Raw genomic sequence first — 21102 nt, forward strand, 5'->3', positions numbered from 1 at the left:
AATAAAATTAGAAAACAGACCATCCCCCACCCCCACAAGAAAAAGAAAAGAAAAACCCAAACTATGGCTAAAAAAAGGAAAAAATGAGACCAACTCTACCCCCATATCAGCGGAAGACCACTCCGTATATAAAGGATATATATTAAAAAAAAACACCCAGACTTTAAAAATTATAATCACAATACTAAAACCACACTTTTTTATACACTTGGTTGTAAAAAAAAGAATATAATCACTAAAAGCTTATAAATCGGGTTATAACCCAAACAAATAAAAAAATAGTTAAACTGTGATAAGCGATGCATTGTAGGAAGAAGACGAGAGAAAAAGAAAATAACGCCATTTTAAATAAAACCAAGAATATTTTTCCAAAAAACCACCATCTTAGTAAAAAAGAATTCACCTTCGAAGGGTTAAAAATACACCTTCGAAGGAACAAAAATAATAGTCAAGAATATAGTATAATGGTTAAAGTGTATAAAACAGAGTAATTAATATGAAGAAAACACACTTTAACTTAATTATAAAGTATAGAATAAACCTACACCAATAGCCAGAAATTAAATCTGGTTTGAGGAATCCAAAACCATCTTACACGATCAGAATCACTCATTTATTAGAGATGAGAGTCTGTAGCAGTAGGTAAGTTCTCCTTCAGAAAACTTCTCGCTTCAGATGTAGAAAGGAAAAGCTGGCGTGCAGCATTCGGCGGAGAGCTTCTAAGCTTCGCAGGGTACAAGAGCGCAGGTTTTAGATTTCAGACATCAGAGGTTTAAAAAGAAGCCTTTTCTTCATTACTTCAGGACTAAAATCTTCAACCAAACGGAAATAGTAATCTTGAAATTTAACCATTCCTATCCGCCGAGCCACACGAATAAGTTGTTCTTTGTCATGTACGTAATGAAACTGGACAATTACAACCGAAGGTTTACCTGGAGCACTCGATGATCGACGCCTAATTCTATGTGCGCGATCAAGTAACTGAGGGTTATCTGGAAATACCGACGGGAACGCATCTTTTAAAAGTTGAGCAAAATATTTCGAAGGGTTGTCTTTTTCTATGCCGTCTGGGAGACCAAGTAATCCTAGGTTCTGTCTTCTGGACCGATTCTCAAAGTCAACACTCTTGGCTTGAAGTGTTTCCACCAGTTTAGTGGTCGAAATTAAATCTTGTTGCAATTTTTCAATTATCAAATCCCATTTCCAAGTGTCTTCTTGCAGATTTGATAAGAACTTGCTGCTGGTTAATTACTGAATCCGTCTTAACCATATAATCTTGAAAAGACTTTATATCTTGTTTAAAAATTTGTTGTTGTTCAAGAAACTTTTTATCCAAAACTTCGAAACAATTCATAAGTTAATTCAGTGCGTTGCGGATGGGCTTGCTTCTTTCCATTACCGTTCGGGTTCCGCCCATGTTGGCTATCTTTATATCTAAAAGACATTTGTGATTGCATATCCTCAAAAATTCACAATAAACTCTTAACGATAAGTCCAAAAAAATAGCAAGAGTCTTTTGGTGTAGGTAAAAATAAGTTGAATAAGGGTGATCAAAGGTTAAAAAAAGTAAAGGTTATGGAGCGAATCTGAAACAGTACTCACTCCATGAGCGTCATCCGCTGACCTCTCGGTTGTCCATTATCACCTGCTTTATTTGTGTTGGCGATAGAACCATTAGTTGAATTAATTAGAATGGACCCAGATATTAAGGGTTTCAGAGTTAATCAGGAAGAATACAAGATTAACTTATTTGCTGATGATGTTCTGCTTTATTTAACAAACCCATTACACTTGTTGCGTAAATTATCCTATAGATTAGAAGAATATGGGAAAATATCAGGTTATAAAATAAATTGGGATAAAAGTGAAATTTTACCTCTTACTAAAGGAGATTATAGTCAATGTCAATTAATAACTCAGTTTAGATGGCCGGCAAATGGTATAAAATATTTAGGTATAAGAGTTGATAATGATATAAAGAACTGATATAAATTAAATTACTTACCATTATTGAGAAAAATTCAAGAAGATCTTGATAAATGGATGTTATTACCAATAACATTAGTAGGTAGAGTAAATACCATAAAAATGAATATATTCCCTACAATACTTATTTCAATCACTACCAATACAACTACCCCAGAAGTTTTTTTTAAGAGTTAAATAAATATTTGAGGAAGTTTCTTTGGAAAGGTAAGATGTCAAGAATATCGTTGGAAAAATTGACATGGAAATTTGATCTAGGAGGGTTACAACTTCGAAATTTTAAGAATTATTATAAAGCAAATCAACTTAGATTTATTGCATCTTTTTTTGAGAGAGATAGACCGGCATGGATTAGAATAGAACTAGATAAAATAGGAGAAAATATACCAGAAGATTTTATATATAAATGGGACTCTAAGTGGATACGGGAAAAGAAAGAATCTCCTATATTAAAGCATTTGATTTGACTTATGGAATAAGATAAATGTTGATGATGAGACAAAGAAATCTTTATTAGCAAAGAGATCTTTAATTCAAAATAGACTTATTCCTTTTACAATGGATAATCAACTTTTATACAATTGGTTTCAAAAAGGGATTAGATATATAGGAGATTGTTTTGAAGGAGGTATATTAATGTCATTTGATCAATTAAAGAATAAATATAAAGTATCAAACAACACTCTTTTTTGTTACTTCCAATTAAGGGCTTATTTAAGAGAAAAATTAGGTCAAACAATGTTATTGCCGAAATCTAATGAAATAGAAACTTTAATTCAAAAAGGAAAGACTAAAAAAATTTATTTCTTGTATGTATAGTTTGATTCAAAAACAGGCAATTAAACAAGGAGCCCATAAGTCAAGACAAAAATGGGAAAGTGATTTGAATATTAAAATTGAAGAAACAAATTGGTCAAGACTATGTCTTGATAGTATGACAAATACAATAAATGTCCAGTTAAGATTAGTGTAATATAATTTTTTACATCAATTATATTACATCAAATATCATTTGAATCGGGAGCAAGTTACAGCTTGTGATTCAGCTGGGAGCTCAGAGAATTCGACCGTGTAGGTAGGATTTAAGCCTCCCTGGTCAATACCTGTGGAGGAGGGGGAACTGCGCAGGCGCGAGTGACGTCAGCGTCGAGCGCGCACTTTAAAAGGCAGGACTTCTTTTCAGAGTGGGCAGCGGAGTCCGTGGAAGCAGAGTCCTGGGCTTTGGCAAGCTTGTGTGATTGCTCGCTGAGGGGAAGAAGGTAAGGTCGCTAGGTGCTTTTTAGACTTATTCTATTAATCCAGTTCAGGTATGGGGGAGACAGTCAGAGCAGTGGTGTGCTCCGTATGCAGTATGTGGGAAGTCAGGGTCAACTCAGTTGTCCCTGATGACCACACCTGCAAAAGGTGCGTCCAGCTGCAGCTCCTATCAGCCCGAGTTAGGGAGTTGGAGCAGGAGCTGGATGAACTACGGATCATTCGGGAGGTGGAGGCAGAGATAGATAGGAGTTATCAGGAGGTAGTCACACCAAAAAACCAAGAAGTAGGCAGATGGGTGACGGTCCAGAGAGGCAGGGGGAGCAGGCAGAGAGAGCAGAGCACCCCTGCGGCCATTCCCATTAACAATAAGTATACCGTACTGGATACTGTTGATGGGGATGACCGACCAGGAATGAGTTGTAGTGGTCCTGCCTCTGGCACAGAGGTTGAACCCTCAACTAGAAAGGGGAGGAGGGAAGAGAAGAGAGCGATAGTTTTAGGGGACTCTATAGTTAGGGGGGCAGATAGGAGATTTTGTGGGGCAGATCGGGAGTCTCAGATGGTATGTTGCCTCCCTGGTGCCAGGGTCCGGGACATCTCAGATCGGGTGCAGGCTATTCTTGAGAGTGAGGGCATGAACCCAGATGTAGTGGTCCATGTAGGGACCAATGATGTAGGTAAGGTGAGTGAGGGGGTCCTGCTTAGAGAGTTCAGGGAGTTAGGAGTGAAGCTGAAAGGCAGGACCTCCAGGGTGACAATCTCGGGATTGCTACCTGTGCCACGTGCGAGTGAGGCGAAGAATAGAATGATTATGCACATTAATACGAGGCTGAGAGCATGGTGCAGGAAGGAAGGGTTCAGGTTTTTGGATAATTGGTATTTGTTCCAGGGACATTGGGATCTGTTTCGAAGGGATGGTCTACATCTGAACCGGAGGGGTACTAACATTCTTGCAGGAGTATTTGCCAGTCCTGCTCGGGGGGGGGGTTTAAACTAGATGTGCAGGGGGCAGGGATCCAGATCCAGAGGGTTGGTCAGAAGGTGCATGGGGTTAAATGTGTACAAGGTTTGGGTGATCTTGAGAAGGTCATCAAAATTCAGGGTGCAATTTGCCCGATGGAAGTTCAAGGAGCTGGGTTAGGTACAGTAGACAGTGTTTTAAGCAAAGAGAGGAGGAATGGGCTAAGAATTCTATACTTGTATGCACGTAGTGTCAGAAATAAGACAGATGAGCTTGAAGCTCAGATGAAAACGGGGAACTACGATATTGTTGGAATAACGGAGACATGGCTGCAAGGGGATCAGGCCTGGGAATTGAGTGTACCAGGGTATACGTGCTATCGTAGAGACAGAAATATGGGAAGAGGGGGTGGGGTGGCCCTGTTGGTGAGGAATGAGATTCAGTCCTTAGCAAGAGGTGACTTGGGAACAGGGGAAGTAGAGTCTGTGTGGATTGAGCTGAGGAACAGTAAGGGTAAAAAGACCCTAATGGGTGTTGTGTACAGGCCCCCAAACAGTAGCGTGGATTTTGGGTACAAGTTGATTAGGGAGTTAACATTGGCATGTGCTAAAGGTAATGCAGTCGTTATGGGAGATTTCAACACGCAGGTGGACTGGGAGAATCAGGTAGGTGCTGGACCCCAGGATAGGGAGTTTGTGGAGTGTCTAAGGGATGTATTTTTGGAACAGCTTGTGCTTGAGCCAACCAGGAACGAGGCTATTTTGGACCTGGTGATGTGTAATGAACAGGAATTGATAAGTGATCTTGAAGTAAAGGAGCCATTAGGAAGTAGTGATCATAACATGATAAGTTTTTATCTACAATTTGAGAGGGATAGGGGCAGATCAGAGGTGTCAGTGTTGCAATTAAATAAAGGAGACTACGGAGCCATGAGGGAAGAGCTGGCCAAAGTTAAATGGGCAGATGCCCTGGCAGGAAAGACAGTGGATCAGCAGTGGCAGATATTCTTGGGCATAATACAAAAGATGCAAATGCAGTTCATTCCAATGAGAAGGAAGGATTCAAAGAGGGGGAAGGGGCCACAGTGGTTGACAAAGGAAGTCAGAGATTGTATAGCATTAAAGAAAAATAAGTATGACAGGGCTAAGATGAGTGGGAATACAGATGATTGGGAAAGTTTTAAGGAACAGCAGATCTTAACTAAAAAAGCAATACGGAGAGAAAAAATCAGGTATGAGCTCAGTCTAGCCAGGAATATAAAAGGGGATAGCAAAAGCTTTTTTAGCTATGTGAAGAGAAAGAAGATAGTTAAGAACAATGTTGGCCCCTTGAAGAATGAATTGGGAGAAATTGTTATGGGAAACAGGGAAATGGCAACAGAATTTAATGCATACTTTAGATCTGTCTTCACCAGGGAGGACACAAGCAATCTCCCAGATGTATGGATGGGCCAGGGTCATAAGATATCAGAGGAATTGAGACAGATTGACATTAGGAAAGAAACTGTGATGAGTAGACTGGTAGGACTGAAGGCTAATAAATCCCCGGGTCCAGATGGTCTGCATCCGAGGGTTCTAAAAGAGGTGGCTCAGGAAATTGCGGATGCATTGGTAATCATTTTCCAATGTTCCTTAGATTCAGGATCAGTTCCTGAAGACTGGAGAGTGGCTAATGTTGTCCCACTTTTCAAGAAGGGAGGGAAGGAGAAAACGGAGAACTATCGGCCTGTTAGCCTAACGTCAGTCGTGGGGAAGATGCTTGAGTCCATTATTAAGGACGAAATAGTGGCACATCTAGATGGCAGAAATAAGATTAGGTCGAACCAGCATGGATTTACCAAGGGCAAATCATGCTTGACTAATCTGTTGGAGTTTTTTGAGGGTGTAACAAGGATGTTAGACGAGGGTAAGCCAGTAGATGTTGTGTACCTAGATTTTCAGAAGGCATTCGATAAGGTGCCACATAGGAGATTGGTGAGTAAAATCAGAGCTCATGGCATTGGGGGCAGGGTTTCAACATGAATAGAAAACTGGTTGGCAGATAGAAAGCAAAGGGTAGCAGTGAATGGGTGTTTCTCAGACTGGCTGGAGGTGACTAGTGGGGTACCACAGGGCTCTGTATTGGGACCACAGCTCTTTACGATTTATGTCCGTGATTTAGATGAGGGCATTGAAAACTATATCAGCAAGTTTGCTGACGATACTAAACTGGGTGGCGTGTGACATACGAAGAGGACGTTAGGAGAATACAGGGAGACTTGGATAGGCTGAGTGAGTGGGCAGATACTTGGCAGATGTCATTCAATGTGAATAAATGTGAAGTTATCCACTTCGGAAGCTGGAACAAGAGGGCAGAGTATTGTCTGAACGGTGTTGAGTTAGGTAAGGGAGAAATGCAAAGAGACCTAGGAGTCCTAGTTCACCAGTCAATGAAGGTGAATGAGCAAGTGCAACAGGCAGTGAAGAGGGCAAATGGAATGTTGGCCTTTGTTACAAGGGGAATTGAATACAAGAGCAAGGATGTTCTTTTGCATTTGAAAAGGGCCCTGGTGAGATCACACCTGGAATGTACAGTTTTGGTCTCCAGGTTTAAGGAAGGACATTCTGGCAATTGAGGAAGTGCAGCGTAGATTCACTAGGTTGATTCCTGGGATGGCAGGGCTGTCTTACGCAGAGAGATTGGGCTTGTACACGCTGGAATTGAGGAGATTGAGAGGGGATGTGATTGAAACGTTTAAGATAATTAAAGGATTTGATGGGATTGAGGCAGGAAATACGTTCCAGATGTTGGGAGAGTCCAGTACCAGAGGGCATGGATTGAGAATAAGAGGTCAGTTATTTAAAACAGAGTTGAGGAAGAGCTTCTTCTCCCAGAGAGTTGTGGAGGTGTGGAATGCACTGCCTCGGAAGACGGTGGAGGCCAATTCTCTGGATGCTTTCAAGAAGGAGCTGGATAGATATCTGATGGATAGGGGAATAAAGGGATATGGGGACAAGGCAGGGACTGGGTATTGATAGTGAATGATCAGCCATGATCTCAGAATGGCGGTGCAGACTCGAGGGGCTGAATGGTCTACTTCTGCACCTATTGTCTATATATTACACCACAAAAAATAAATAAATTAAACCCAAATTCATCCGATCCGTGTTTCTGATATAAACAAGAAATTGGTACTTTTTTTACACTCTACTTGGTCTTGTTCTAAAATTCAACCTTTTTGGACAAATTTAAGAGTTTTATTGGAACAAATTATTGGAACACAACTTCCACGTAATCCAATATTATTTTTATTAGGTGACATTGAATAAATATCAGAAAGAATTTATAAAAATTACACTGGCAGTAGCCAAAAAAGCTATTGCAGTTACTTGGAAATCGGATGCATACTTAAGTATAGATCGTTGGAAGAATGAAATTTACAGCTGTATTCCACTTTAAAAAATTACTTATAATTTAAGAGATAAATATGAAACATTTTTGAAAATTTGGCACCCTTATTTACAAAAGACAGGATTAAATATATAGGTGCTCCGAAGATAAAATAATTGGTTATTTGGGGAAATAAATAAATAAATAAATTAAAGTTATTACGAACTCCATGGAGCATGTGGGGATCTCCTGATATCCAGGCACTCTTTCTTTCTTTTTTTTTCTTTTTTTTTCCCCTATAGGGATGTTAGGGGGGAAGGGTATATATAGTTTTTTAACATATTTTTTCTTTCTGTAATTATTTGAAAACTGAATAAAAAAAAAGTTAGACTTTAGATGCTGTCTGTATTGTATCCTTCTGATTTCTCCTAGATGTTCTAGTTTCCTTTCACAACATAGAGATATGTTGATAGATTTAATGGCTGCTGTAAACTGCCCTAGTACATGGATGGCAGAAGAATCAGGGAAAAGTTGATGAACACCTGAGGGAAATTGGGTTTATTACTGGGAAAAAGACTGATGAGAATGCTGAATGCTGGCATAAACTCAATTGGCCAAATGCTTCCTAGTTCTTAAAAAATGTGAGAAGCATGACATCTGAGAAACTGGTGCATGTAACTCATACACTTTGTTTTTTTAAATGAAGAGTTTGCTACAATATTCAATAAGATATTGTTTTGTTGTTGGAATAGAGCTATATGCTACAATGATTTGGAACATTAAAAACAGCCGTTTTATAACAATAAAATTGTTCAAATGACGATAGATTAATATCAACAATGCAAAATTAGCTCTATAATGTAACCATTTATATGTTCACCTATTTTTAAGTTCAACATTGTCAAATTACTACCTATTATACCAATTCTGTCATTTCATTTTAAACAGAATTACAATTTAACTTATATTTTTGTTGTACCCTCTGAAACCATTTTGAAGGGCATAAGAACATTAGAACATTCAACCCCTACAGGCTGTTCCCATGTTCAATTAAATCATGTTTGATCTGTACCTCAAATCATCCAACCTATCTATCCCAAATCTCTTGATATCCTTACTCAACAAAAATCTATTAACCTACAGGAAATTAATTGACCCATCAGCCATTTTTTTTGGGAGGGTAAGAATTCTAGATTTCCAGTACATGGCGTGGAAAATCTACTCCACGGCTTTACTCCTATGTGGAGCAACTGTAAATTTAGATAACACTTATTAGTTCTGGACTTCTGCAGCAGAGCAATCAGTCCTTGAACCAACAGTCTCAGATTGCATGTAGTTGGTTTTATATTTTCAACCAAATCAGCATTCAAGAGTCTCATGATTTATACTGTAATGTCACTGGCACCCAATAAAACTGGGGTGAAGTTGCATGCAGTAGCTATGTTACTGCAGAAAATCTTCTGCTGATTGAGAAAATGAAATCTAACTTAACATCTGATCTGCTGAAATTCAATAAATGAATTGAAATGCCTAATTTTACTAGGCTCAAAATACCAACACATTCAACACAGATGTACCTCAAGAATACGTGCTTAGCCCACTACTCTAACTCTCTCTATACTCATAACTGTGTGACTAGGCAAACCTCAACTGTCATTTATAAATTTGCAGATAACATCACTGTTCTTGCCAAAATCTCAGATGTATAGAAATGATATATATTGGCTGGTTGAGTGGTGTCTCAACAAACTGGCACTCAATAGCAGCAAGAAAACTGATGACGGTCTGAAAGGAAACATACACCAATCCTCATTGAGAGGTCAGCAGTGGAAAGAGTAAGCAGCTCGAAGTTCCAGGGTGTCAATATTTCAGAGGATCTACCTCGAGTCCAACATTGATGCAGTCATGAAGAACACAAACCAGTGGTTCTAGTTCATTAGGGGATTGAGAGACGTTTGATATGTCACCAAAGGCTCTTACAAATTTCTACAGATGTACAGTGGACAGCTTTCTGACTGGTCGCATCACTGCCTAGTACACATAGAGACTCCAATACACAGAATCCCAAAAGGATACAGAGGGTTGCCGTCCCAGCCAGCCCCATCATAGGCCTAACCACCCCACCATTGAGGACTTCAAGAGCTGGTGACTCAAGAAGGCAGTATCCATCATTGAGGGCCCTCTTGTATAAGCATAGAATGTTAAGATACAAACACTGTATAAGCAAAACAGATTAGTTTACTTAAGAATTTAATTCTAGTTTAATTGGTTTTTGCAAAACATTGTGGGTTAAGGGACATTTTCCTGTGCTGCTTTCAAAAGAATAAAAATAACCTAGATTGCAATCTAGTTATCAGTGAAGACTATGAAACAACTAGATGATTAAAAATGACTTAAGAAAATTTGGCAAAGGAAATCTACTATTCTTATCTGGTAATAGCCTATGTGAATCTTGACCCAAGTAGAAATATTGATGACTCGGAACTCTCTTGTATAATTCCTCAGTGAGCTACAATGTTCAAGAATAAATAGGAAAGCCAGCTCTGATGGTAATGGCATCTTACTGTGAATGAATGAAAAGCAAGAACAACTTGCTATCAAAATTTTATCAATAGCTCATGAGACAAGATCATTAGGTTAAACAATGCTTTCCTGCCATAGTCCAGAAATTGTGTTCACTGTGACATAGGAACAACATCAAATAACTTTTATGTTATGTTAAAAATTTAAATTTTTTTCACTGATTTCTTTTCTACCACATTCATACATGTTCCTGCCAACACTGGTTATTTGTCACATCTCCAGATATGATTAAAGATATCTATCATATTCCTTGTTTACTATGCAGGTAATCTATGAGTTTTGAATATGAATTTGCTCTTCTCCTTACTCTTAACTTCAGTCTCTAATTCACCCTGCCCTCCTTTTAGATCAGTGGTGCTCAACCTGGGATCTATGGACCCCTTAATTAATAGTATTGGTCCATGGCATAATAAAGGTAGGTAACCCCTCCTTAAGATTAATCTAGTGACAATGGATTGTCAACTTAGATATTACCAAGTATATTATGACTGAGCCCTCATCTGGTACTCACATTTTATACAGCTTCCAGCAAGAGTAACCATATACTCAATCACACATTAGAAATACATCAATTCACTCAATACAGATGAATTACCAAGTTTGCTTTACATCTGTATAGAGCAAACATTCAGAGAAAAACTGAAAACCATAAGATATGCTTTAACAGAATTTTATAACTTAAATATACTTTAAATTTTAGATAATGTGTTCTGTTTAGGTACCAGAATATAAACAGAAAAAACTGATTGAGGATTCAACAACACAGAACTCCACATAGTCCGATGAAATAAATCTGATGACAATTCCATGTTGAGTTGTTCTATCCATTTTTGTTCCAGTGTACAGAGGGAAAGAAGTGCAGAAGATTGCCAAGATGGCACCAATAAGGGACTACTCTTTGCATGCAGCTCCAAAAGGAATCATCAAATACTTCCATGTAGGACTATGACAGCTGAAATCCACAGTCACAACCATGAATACTTCAGTAAGCAACTTCATTTAAGATGTTTAAAAAGTCTGTCAATATTGAAAATCAGTGGATCCGGAACTGTGCACTCAGGTTGTGAGTGCAGTTCCCCTTTGAGAAAATGAAAGTGCAGAAGCCAAGTTGGTCTACTCCCACTCCTGACTCTCCTGCTGACAAAAGTACAGTCTCTGGAAAATAAAACTAAAGACCCCAGAGCAAGATAGCTACACCAGAAGGCATCAGGGACTGCTGCATACTTTTCTTCATGGAAACATGGCTGTCCCCTGCCATTTCAGATGCAGCCTGATGGCTTCACCATTCACTGCAAAGCAAGGACAGCTCAGTGTTTTAAAGGCACAGGAGATGAAGTATACTTTACATTTAACTCATCATCCTGCACAGACACAGTGGTTCTCTCTCAGTCCTGCTCAACTGACTTGGAAAATCTAGCGGTCAAATGTTGTCCTTTTTATCTGCAGAGGGAGTTTTCTGGCATCATCCTGGTAGTCATGTACATTCCACCTCAGACCAACATCAGGTAGGCTATTGATGAACTGAGCACAACAGGCACCAAACTGTGCACCCTGATGCGTTCCCTATCATTGTGAAAGATTTTAATCAGGTCAGTGAGAAGTTGTCTCTGAACAACTAGCACTGAAATATCATCTGTGCAACCACAGGAGTAAACAACTTGTCCACCATCAAGAATGCTTACTGTGTCAATCGTGCTCACACTTTGGAAAGTCCAATCACCTGGCTGTACTTCTACTCCCAGTGCTCAGGCAGAGACTAAAGACAGCATTACCAGTGGTGAGGATCAAGAAGGCATGGTCCAGGGAGGCAGAGCTTACTGGACAGCTTTGAGTTGGTGGACTGGACAATATTCAGGAATTCATCTTTGATTCTAGATGATTATTCACCAACTTCAGACTGTGTGAGGAGTGTATGCCTTTGAGAACATACCAGACATACCCAAAACAAAAGCTGTGCATGAACCAAGAGATTCATAGTCTGCTGAAGACTAGATCAGTGACATTCAAGTTCACGGTATGAACTACCAAAGGCTATTTTAAGAGCAAAGCCAACTTTAAGAACAATTTAAAGATTGAATCAGATATATATTGCTCTGGGAGTGTTTGTAGGTCACTACTTCCTTAAAAGGTAAAATCTAACATCATGAATGGAAGTGATGATTCACTCTCAGATGAGATCAACTTCTTCCATGAACATTTTGAAAGGGAGAATAAAACTACACTTGTGTGAATCCCTGCAAGATCTAGTGACTCTGTGATTTCTGGCTCAGAAGCCAACATCAGAATATCTTTCAAGAGGGTCAGGCCCTTATGGTGTATCTGGTAAGGCTCTGAAAATCTATGGCAACCAACTGGTGCGTGTTGAAGGACATCTTCAATTTCTCACTGCTTCAGTCAGAGGTGCCCATCTGCTTCAAAAGGGCAACAATCATACCACTGCCCAAAAAGAGCAGGGTGAGCTACCTCAATGACTATCATCCAATGGCACTCACATCTACTGCGATGAAGATGGACATGGCTAGAATCAACTCCTGCCAAAGCAAGGAGCTGGACTTGATGTAATTTGCCTTTTGCCACAATAGGTCCACAGTGGATGTAATCCCGCTGGCTCTCCATTTGGCCTTGGATTGCCCAAATTCCACACCTATCAGAGAAGACATTGAAGAGCTTTGGCAAGGTGTTTAACAGTTCACTGAAGGACACAGCATCCAAGCATCCATCAAAGCAGCTAGGAAAGAGCTGCAGCAATGGTTGACTGCTGTGGATGAGTCAGGGCTGTCAGGTAAATTCAAGGCTTGGATTTGCCAGCATGGTAATCTCCCTCGGATCCTGTAGCCTCTGATAGTCTATGATGTCAGCAGTTGAGACTATTGAGTGAAAAATCAGCCAACCCCTATGGAGGTGCCCGGGTCTACCTAAGAGCCTAAGCAGCATCACCTTGTATGGGAAGGAAAACAGAATGAAACTCCCCATCAGCAGTGTGAGTGAGGAGTTCATGGTCACCCATGCAAGAGAAGTGCTGAAGTACAGAGAATCCAGTGACCCAAAGGTCTCACACACAGGCATTCAGGTGAAGACAGGCAGGAGATGAAGGGCACAGGATACAGTTGAACAAGCCAAAGCACGTCTGTGCCATAGTGTGCTGGTGGGCTCAGTGACATCAGGATGGGCAGGCTTGGCTTGCTTCCCAACAGTTTGCCACATTATGGTGCTAGGAAGAGTGAAGTGCCAGTTGGTCCAGCATGAGGTGTGAGCTGCTGCAGAGGAGATATGTGCCAGCAAGATTGCTGGCATACGGCAACAAGGCGCATTGACAAGATGGGACCAGGCAATGGAGTGTGACATCTCGTGGGGGAAGGTTTGGCAAACTGAATCCCACCACATCAGGTTCCTGATCCAGTCAGTCTATGATGTCTTGTCAAGCCCAGCGAATCTCTACTGCTGGGGCAAGGCTGAAACACCGGCATGCTCCCTGTATTGAGGGAAGGGGACACTACAGCACATCCTCAGCTGCTGCCAAAAGCCTTGGGGGAGGAACATTATCATTGGTGCCACGACCAGGTGCTGAAGACAGTGGCTGACACCTTGTGCACAGCCATCGCCCGCAAAGCAAGCAATTGCTTTTATCAAGGCAGGGAAGAAAGCTCAAATCCAATCCAAGGAGCATGCCGGCCTCCTAGAAACAGCAAAGGCCTGGCAATTGAGAATCAATCTGGGGTAACAACTCAGATTCCCCAAGCATATCTCCTCGACCATGCTTAGGCCAGACATAATGCTACTGTCAGAATCATCTAGACAGGTGGTCATGTTGGAGCTGACCATTTCCTGGGAAGACTGGATGGAGGAGGCCCATGAAAGGAAAAAGAAATTACCAAGACTTAGTGTAGGAGTGCTACAACAAGGGGTGGCGGGCACAATGTATGCCCATAGAGGGTGCAGAGGGTTTGCTGGCTAATCCCTCTCCCAAACCTACAGCTTATGAGCATCTCAGGAGCCTAGAAGAGGAAAGCCAACAGGAACATCATAAAGACAGTGGAGACAGCCTCAAGATGGCTGTGGATCAGGAGGAGTGATCCATGGCAGAATGTTACTCAGGCACAAATTGGGGCCTGATCAACCCTGTCTTGGTCCCCTGGGTGAGGGTGTCTGATGTTGAAAGACCTGAAACACCCTGTGGGCCTGGGGTTATAGGGTTATATCACTGATGATGTGTCGGAGTGCATCGTAAGATGTGTTATATACCCCCCAGGGTTCATTTTTTTTCTGTGGACTGTCACTTTAAAATGCTGAGGATGAGACTGACTTTTTGGACACTGCTGGATTTCTACTGATTATAAAATTGCTGGGTTGCTATGGTGTGCAGCTCATGTTTAGACTTATACAAGGACACTACAGAACTTTTGGGTTACTGTGGTGAGAGAGGTGGAGTTATTTGATGGACAATGAATGCTTACACTTTTTTTGCGGCTTGTTTTGAATAAGTAAGGTCAGATGATCCTCTCACAGACAGACACATGTTCAGAGTCAAGATGGATTCAGTCAATGGAAGACACCAGTGAGTCGGTCGCTGGTTTAAACCTTCAGTAGCCTAAAAGGGGTGAGTTGAGATCGATCTAGAGTATTGATAAATGACTCTCACAAGTGCTGCAACTAGAAGAACTTTGCAGAATGGAGAAGAGAGGATGGTTTGAAACACAAGAAACCTCGTGACAAAGAGATCACTGTTTGGAAACTCTCTCCAAGTAGCCCGTGAGGGTGAGTTTGTTTCCATTTGAATACAAAAGTGTGATTGTCACAGAGTTAATCCAGAGGAGTGGGTTCTCTGGTGAGGGGAAAACCTTTGTGAATACTACGTGTGTGTTTACCCTTTGTCTGGGTGTGGTAGTTCACTGAAGAAAGGCACTCCTGTGGCAAATCACTGTTGGAGTTTTTTCCTATGTCGTGGAACTGGATAAGTGGCTATCACGTTGTGTGTGATTGGGGTAACCTTGTGGAATCTACTGGTGTGTCAACCCTTGCCTGGGTGGTGGTTCCCCTGAAGACTGCCACTTTTGTGATAAGCTACTGTTGGTGATATTTCGTGTGAGGCTTCGAAGGACAACAGGAAGATTGACGACACCTGTTTGTTTGGATTACAAGCATCTCTCTCTCACTTCAAATTCCGTCTATTGAACTGAACAGAACTTTCTTACATATCATCGTAAGACTGTAACTCTTGACACCTAAACTTGAATAAGTTTGTGAACTTTATTTTTACACCTATATATGCATAACACTGTTAACCCTTGGTTTATCTGGTTTAATTTACTATATTACATAGTTACTAATAAAATAGTGGTTGTTAACAGCAAAACCAGACTCCAGGTGTGTTCTATTGCTGCTGAAACTTTTACAGTGTTGCGTGCACATAAGAGGTACTTTCCCCAGGTTTGCGTGTACGTAACAGATGAATCGTTCTTCTTCGCTACTAGCCTACAAAGTACTCAGGACATCTTCAGGGAGCAGTGTCTCAGAAAGGCAGCATCCATTATTAAGGATCTCCAGCACCCAGAGCATGCCCTTTTCTCACTGTTACCATCAGGTAGGAGGTACAGAATCCTGAAGGCACACACTCAGCAATTCGGGAACAGTTTCTTCCCCTCTGCCATCTGATTCCTAAATGGATATTTAACCTTACGACACTGCCACTTTTTTAATATACTTTTTTCTTCTACATTACGTACTGCATTGAACTGCTGCTGCTAAGTTAAATAAATTTCACGTCACATGCCAATGATAATAAACCTGATTCTGATTCTATTAGGAGAATACCTATGTCAGGCTTCTGTTTGATTACAGCTCAGCATTCAACACAATCATACCTCAAGTTCAGATCAGTAAGTTCCAAAGCCTGGACCTCTGTACCTCCCTCTGTAACTGGATCCTTGACTTCCTCACTGGGAGAACATATCCTCTTCACTGATGATCAACAAAGGCACACTTCAAGGATGCATGCTTAGCCCACCACTCTCTCTACACCCATGACTGTGTTACTAGACACTGCTTAAATGCCATCTATAAAATTGCCCCTGACACAACTATTGTTGGCAGAATTTCAGATGGTGATGAGCAGTCGTACAGGAGTGAGACAGATCTGCTGGTTGACTGGTGTTGCAACAACAACCTTGCACTCAACATCAGTAAAACTGTGGAACTGTGGACTACAGGGAAAGGGGAAATCGTGAGATTTCAGGTAAGATTGAGCAGTTTCAAAATCCTGGGAATCAACATCTCTGAAGATCTATCCTGGGCCCAACATATTCATGCAGTTACAAAGAGGGCATGACAGCACCTATATTTGATTAGGAATTTGAGGAAGTGTTGCCAATGACACTTACAAATTTCTACAAATATACCATGGAGAGCATTCTAACTGGTTGCATCACAATGTGGTATGGGGGGGCCATTGCACGAGATTGGAAAAAGATGCAGAAAGTTGTAAAATCAGCCAGCTCTATCATGGGCACTAGCCTCCCCAGCATTGAGGACACCTTCAAAAGGCGATGCCTCAAAAAGGCAGCATCCATCATCAAGGACCCCCCGCCAACTTCACCCAAGATACACACTTTTTTCATTGCTAACATCAATGAGGAGGAAAAGGAACCTGAAGACACACACTCAATGTTTCAGGAACAGCTTCTTCCCCTATGCTATCAAATTTCTGAATGGACAATGAACCCATGAACACCATGACACTATATTTTCCCTCTCTTTTTGCACTACTTACTTAATTTTTTTAGATATATTTCTTATTGCAGTTTATAGATTTAAAAAAAATTATTCTGTATTGCAATGTACTGCTGCCAAAAAACAACTTATTTCACAACATATGACAGTGATGGTAAACCTGATTCTGAATTGGTAAACTAAGCAAAACCTTTCAAAGAGATGCAGAGGAACTTTCTATTAAACTGGATGAAAATATGGTGATTATTCATCAAAGTGTTTCCCATTGTGTTTAAGTTAGCAGTTTAAGAAACTAACAAGGAAATGTCAGCTATCCAAATGCAATCTATTTTTTAAAAAAAAACTCAAAATTAGGGAACAAAATTCTCAAACAAGACCAGGTTGGCAACTGAGAAGCAATCCCTTTTGTTCCAGGGAAAACTCATGGTGCTAATTTAACACAGCCGTTGTAATCAAGTGGACTTAATTTTTAATGTGAATGTCTAATACCTTGACCAGTGCTTTTCACTGGTGTGGAAGTAATCACTGATGTATGAACAGCAAGCCTTCCCACAGTGGCTGCAGGTCCAGTTGCCAGATGGAAGATGGTGCGTGGCTTGGTAAGGATGGTGACCACCCCAGTCTGACCTTGCTTCTTTACAGGAAGGCAGTGCTTCCTGTTACCAGCAGGAATGTCTAATTTCCTGAAGTATTGTCTGATTTTTGTCAAGCAGTCCTTGCATTAGACCAGGCATGGGCAAACTACGGCCCGCGGGCCATATGCGGCCCGTTAAGCTTTTTAATCCGGCCCGCAGAACTTGATGAAATTATATTAATAAACCTTGTTAACGTTTTTTCCCCACAATTCTGGCGTTTTCCCAAAAGATGACGCACTCTATATACATTGACCTTTGTTGAGGTGCAGTGTATTACTCCACATTTGCGCTTTACTCTTTGTTCGGCTCGACCTATTTGTGTGAACAGGCGTTTAGCGTCATGAACATCAAGAAAGCCAGCCACAGATCCAAGTTAACTGACCAACACCTCAGATCCATCCTGAGAATCGCCACAACAAAACTAAATCCAGACTTTGATGCGCTGGCTAAAAAGGGAAACCAACAACACTGTTCCCACTGAAATTAAAAATAAGTTTCTTGGTTGTGTTATGTAAAAAATGCATTTGAAAATATTTTTTTCAATAAGCCTTACATGTTACATGTCATTTCTGTTAAGTGATGGACATGAGTAGTGCGCAGGTGCACGTACGTTCTCAAAATAAAAAATGCGCTCCAGATCAAATAACGTGCTCCACATACTGGCGCGGTCACTGTTCTGTCTTTGTGCTGGTCGTTGTTGAGTTTTGGCACAGGGGACAATTCAATAAGGAGGAGCAGGACAAGTAGACCTGCATCTGCTACCGTTTTTGAAATAAAGACAGTCAGGAGGAGAGTGATGATGATAATATCTTGTAGGATAACAGAATTTTCAGTGTTTTAAAAGTCATTTCAATAAATAGCTAAATACCATGGGACTTCAAAGACAGATATTTTGTTGTAATGCATTTGTTCATTTTCAATTGAAATTAAAGCACATGTTTTCTACATATCCCATGATATTTTATTTTCTCTGATGAGGTGTATTACCAAAACACTCCGTCCATCTGCTCCTGGTCCGGCCTCCCTGTCAAATTTTAGAACCCTTTGTGGCCCACAAGTCAAAAAGTTTGCCCACCCCTGCATTAGACAATGAGCACAATCTTTAGCAGATGAACTTGAGGCATATGCTTCACTTATCTCAGTTAGTATTTGATTTGATCTTCACTTCTGTTTAAAGTGCAAGGCCAGCTTTTAAAGCTGTAAAGAAGGGAACTGAGAACACTATCCTGATAAAAAGACACCTTTGTATTCAGGCTTAGCAGCTGCTGTTATTATAGTTATGCAACTTAAATTTGTCACAAGAAATAATAGGTCTAATTGGTTTTTGCCTCATTGTCCTTTTAAGCTGAGCAACAATTAGAGATGAGCTGAGCTAGCAGACACGATCCATGATGTTTACAATTTTCATGTTACAAGATTCTAATACCCCACCCAAAACCAATATTAAAATGTGCTGCATGATATAGATCATGTTTTATGTTTAGCAGAGAGAAGATTGTAAACACTTCAGCAGAATAGATTCTGCAAGCACTGATAACAAAAGGATTTTTCAGAAAGAGGTTGTAAAATCCTGACTGATATATTTAAATACAAAACATGAAGAATTAATCTGACTGTAAACCAATTCTGTTCCTTCTTTTTAAAGAAAGGAGCATCTGAAACAATTAGATTGCTGATTGTTCAATTTGTCAAAAAAAAGAAGATAGATGACTACTAGTCACTAGGTTTTTTTTGACAGCATGTTGGACGCTTAATGAAATTTGATCCGGGTCCTCCTTGTGAATGGTATGGGCCAATGGAGGTTGCTAGGCAAGTACAACCTGTCACAAATGGTAAAATTTAACTGAGCAACTGAAGCCCTCCAGATGGGAGACTGTTCAAATAAAAGGAGATCTGTCTGTAGGATTGTTTATAGAGGAGCAACACACCTCATAAGCTGCCTTAAAGTTTGAGATATTTTTAAATTTGCAGATAAATCCTCTTAAATTCTTTCTATGACACTCAACCCACTACTCCCTTTTCCAACCACCCTTCTTGAGTATTTTGCCATCCACCCAATCCACCCCCTCCCCTCAATCTAATGCTGTATCTTGTCAGATACCACCCACATACCTCTCCCAGGTTTCAGTCTAAATACTGTCCCCCCTCATCCATCAATACTACTTGCCTTTCTCTTACCTGCCTCACCCACTTCCTTCAACACTTGATCATGCATGCCCCATCATCCTGCCAGCACCAGTCCCAATCCTCTCCACTGTTTTGCATGCTATTCCAGGCCAACATGAATTGCTTGCACACACATGGCTTGAGTTTTGTGCAAACTGAACTTCAATACCAAGGTGGTGGGTGAAGGAGGTGGTGTTGAATTGAATTGAATTTATTTTACATCCTTCACATACATGAGTAAAAATCTTTGCATTACTCTCCAACTAAATGTGCAATCATAGTAATTTATAATAAATAGAACAGTCAATGTAACATAGAAATATACTCAAATCAGTAGGAGTTAATCAGCCTGATGGCCTAGTGGAAGAAGCTGTCCTGGAGCCTGTTGGTTCTGGCTTTTATGCTGCGGTACCATTTCTGGGATGGTAGCAGCTGGAATAGATTGTGGCTGGGGTGACTCGGGTCCCCAATGATCCTTTGGCCCTTTTTTCACACCTGTCTGTGAATGTCCTGAATCATGGTAAGTTCACAACTACAGATGCACTTGGCTGTCCGCACCACTCTCTGCAGAATCTTGAGATAAGGGAGGTGCAGTTCCCATACCAGGCGGTGATGCAGCCAGTTAGGATGCTCTCAACTGTGCCCCTGTAGAAAGTTCTTAGGATTTGGGGGCCCATACCGAACTTACTCAACCGTCTGAGGTGAAAGAGGCGCTGCTGTGCCTTTTTCACCACATAGCCGGTGTGTACAGACCATGTGCGGTCCTCTGGGATGTGTATACCGAGGAACTTAAAGCTGTTCACCCTCTCAACCCCAGATCCATTGATGTCAATAGGGGTTAGCCTGTCTCCATTCCTCCTGTAGTCCACAACCAACTCCTTTGCTTTTGCGACATTGAGGGAGAGGTTGTTTTTGCTTCACCACTGGTCAGACAGATGAATTCTTCCACTGCATCAAAGGGGTAGAGGTGAGGGAGCCCACTCTTATCACCTGCTGGTGATCTGACAGGAAGCCCAGAATACAGCTGCACAAGGCAGGGTCAAGGCCAAGGTCTTTGAGCTGGTTGGAATTAAGGTGTTGAATGCTGAACTGTAGTCCAAGGACAGCATTCTCACATAAGCATCCTTCTTCTCCAGATGCTTAAGGACAGTATGTAGAGCTGCGGCTATTGAGCTGTCTGTCAATCGGTTGTGTCGGTCAGTGAATTGTAGGGGGCCCAGTTTGGGTGGTAGAATCCTGCAGATATAATCCTTGACCAGCTTCTCAAAGCACTTGGTTATTATTGAGACAAGTGCAACAGGGTGCCAGTCGTTCAGGCACGTTACATTGGTCTTTTTTGGTACAGGGACAATGGTGGATAACTTGAAGCAGGAGGACGCTCTACACTGGGAGAGTGAGAGATTAAAATGTCTGTAAGCA

At 40.9% G+C, this 21102-nt stretch overlaps 1 protein-coding gene across 4 annotated transcripts in view; it reads right to left on the bottom strand.

Annotated features, from left to right (window-relative positions):
* Positions 1–21102, bottom strand: part of LOC132392805 (double-stranded RNA-specific editase 1-like) — a 351001-nt gene that overhangs the window by 29377 nt on the left and 300522 nt on the right. The gene's annotated exons all lie outside the window — the stretch shown is intronic.

Source organism: Hypanus sabinus, chromosome 4, assembly GCF_030144855.1.
Source record: "Hypanus sabinus isolate sHypSab1 chromosome 4, sHypSab1.hap1, whole genome shotgun sequence".
NCBI lineage: Eukaryota > Metazoa > Chordata > Chondrichthyes > Myliobatiformes > Dasyatidae > Hypanus > Hypanus sabinus.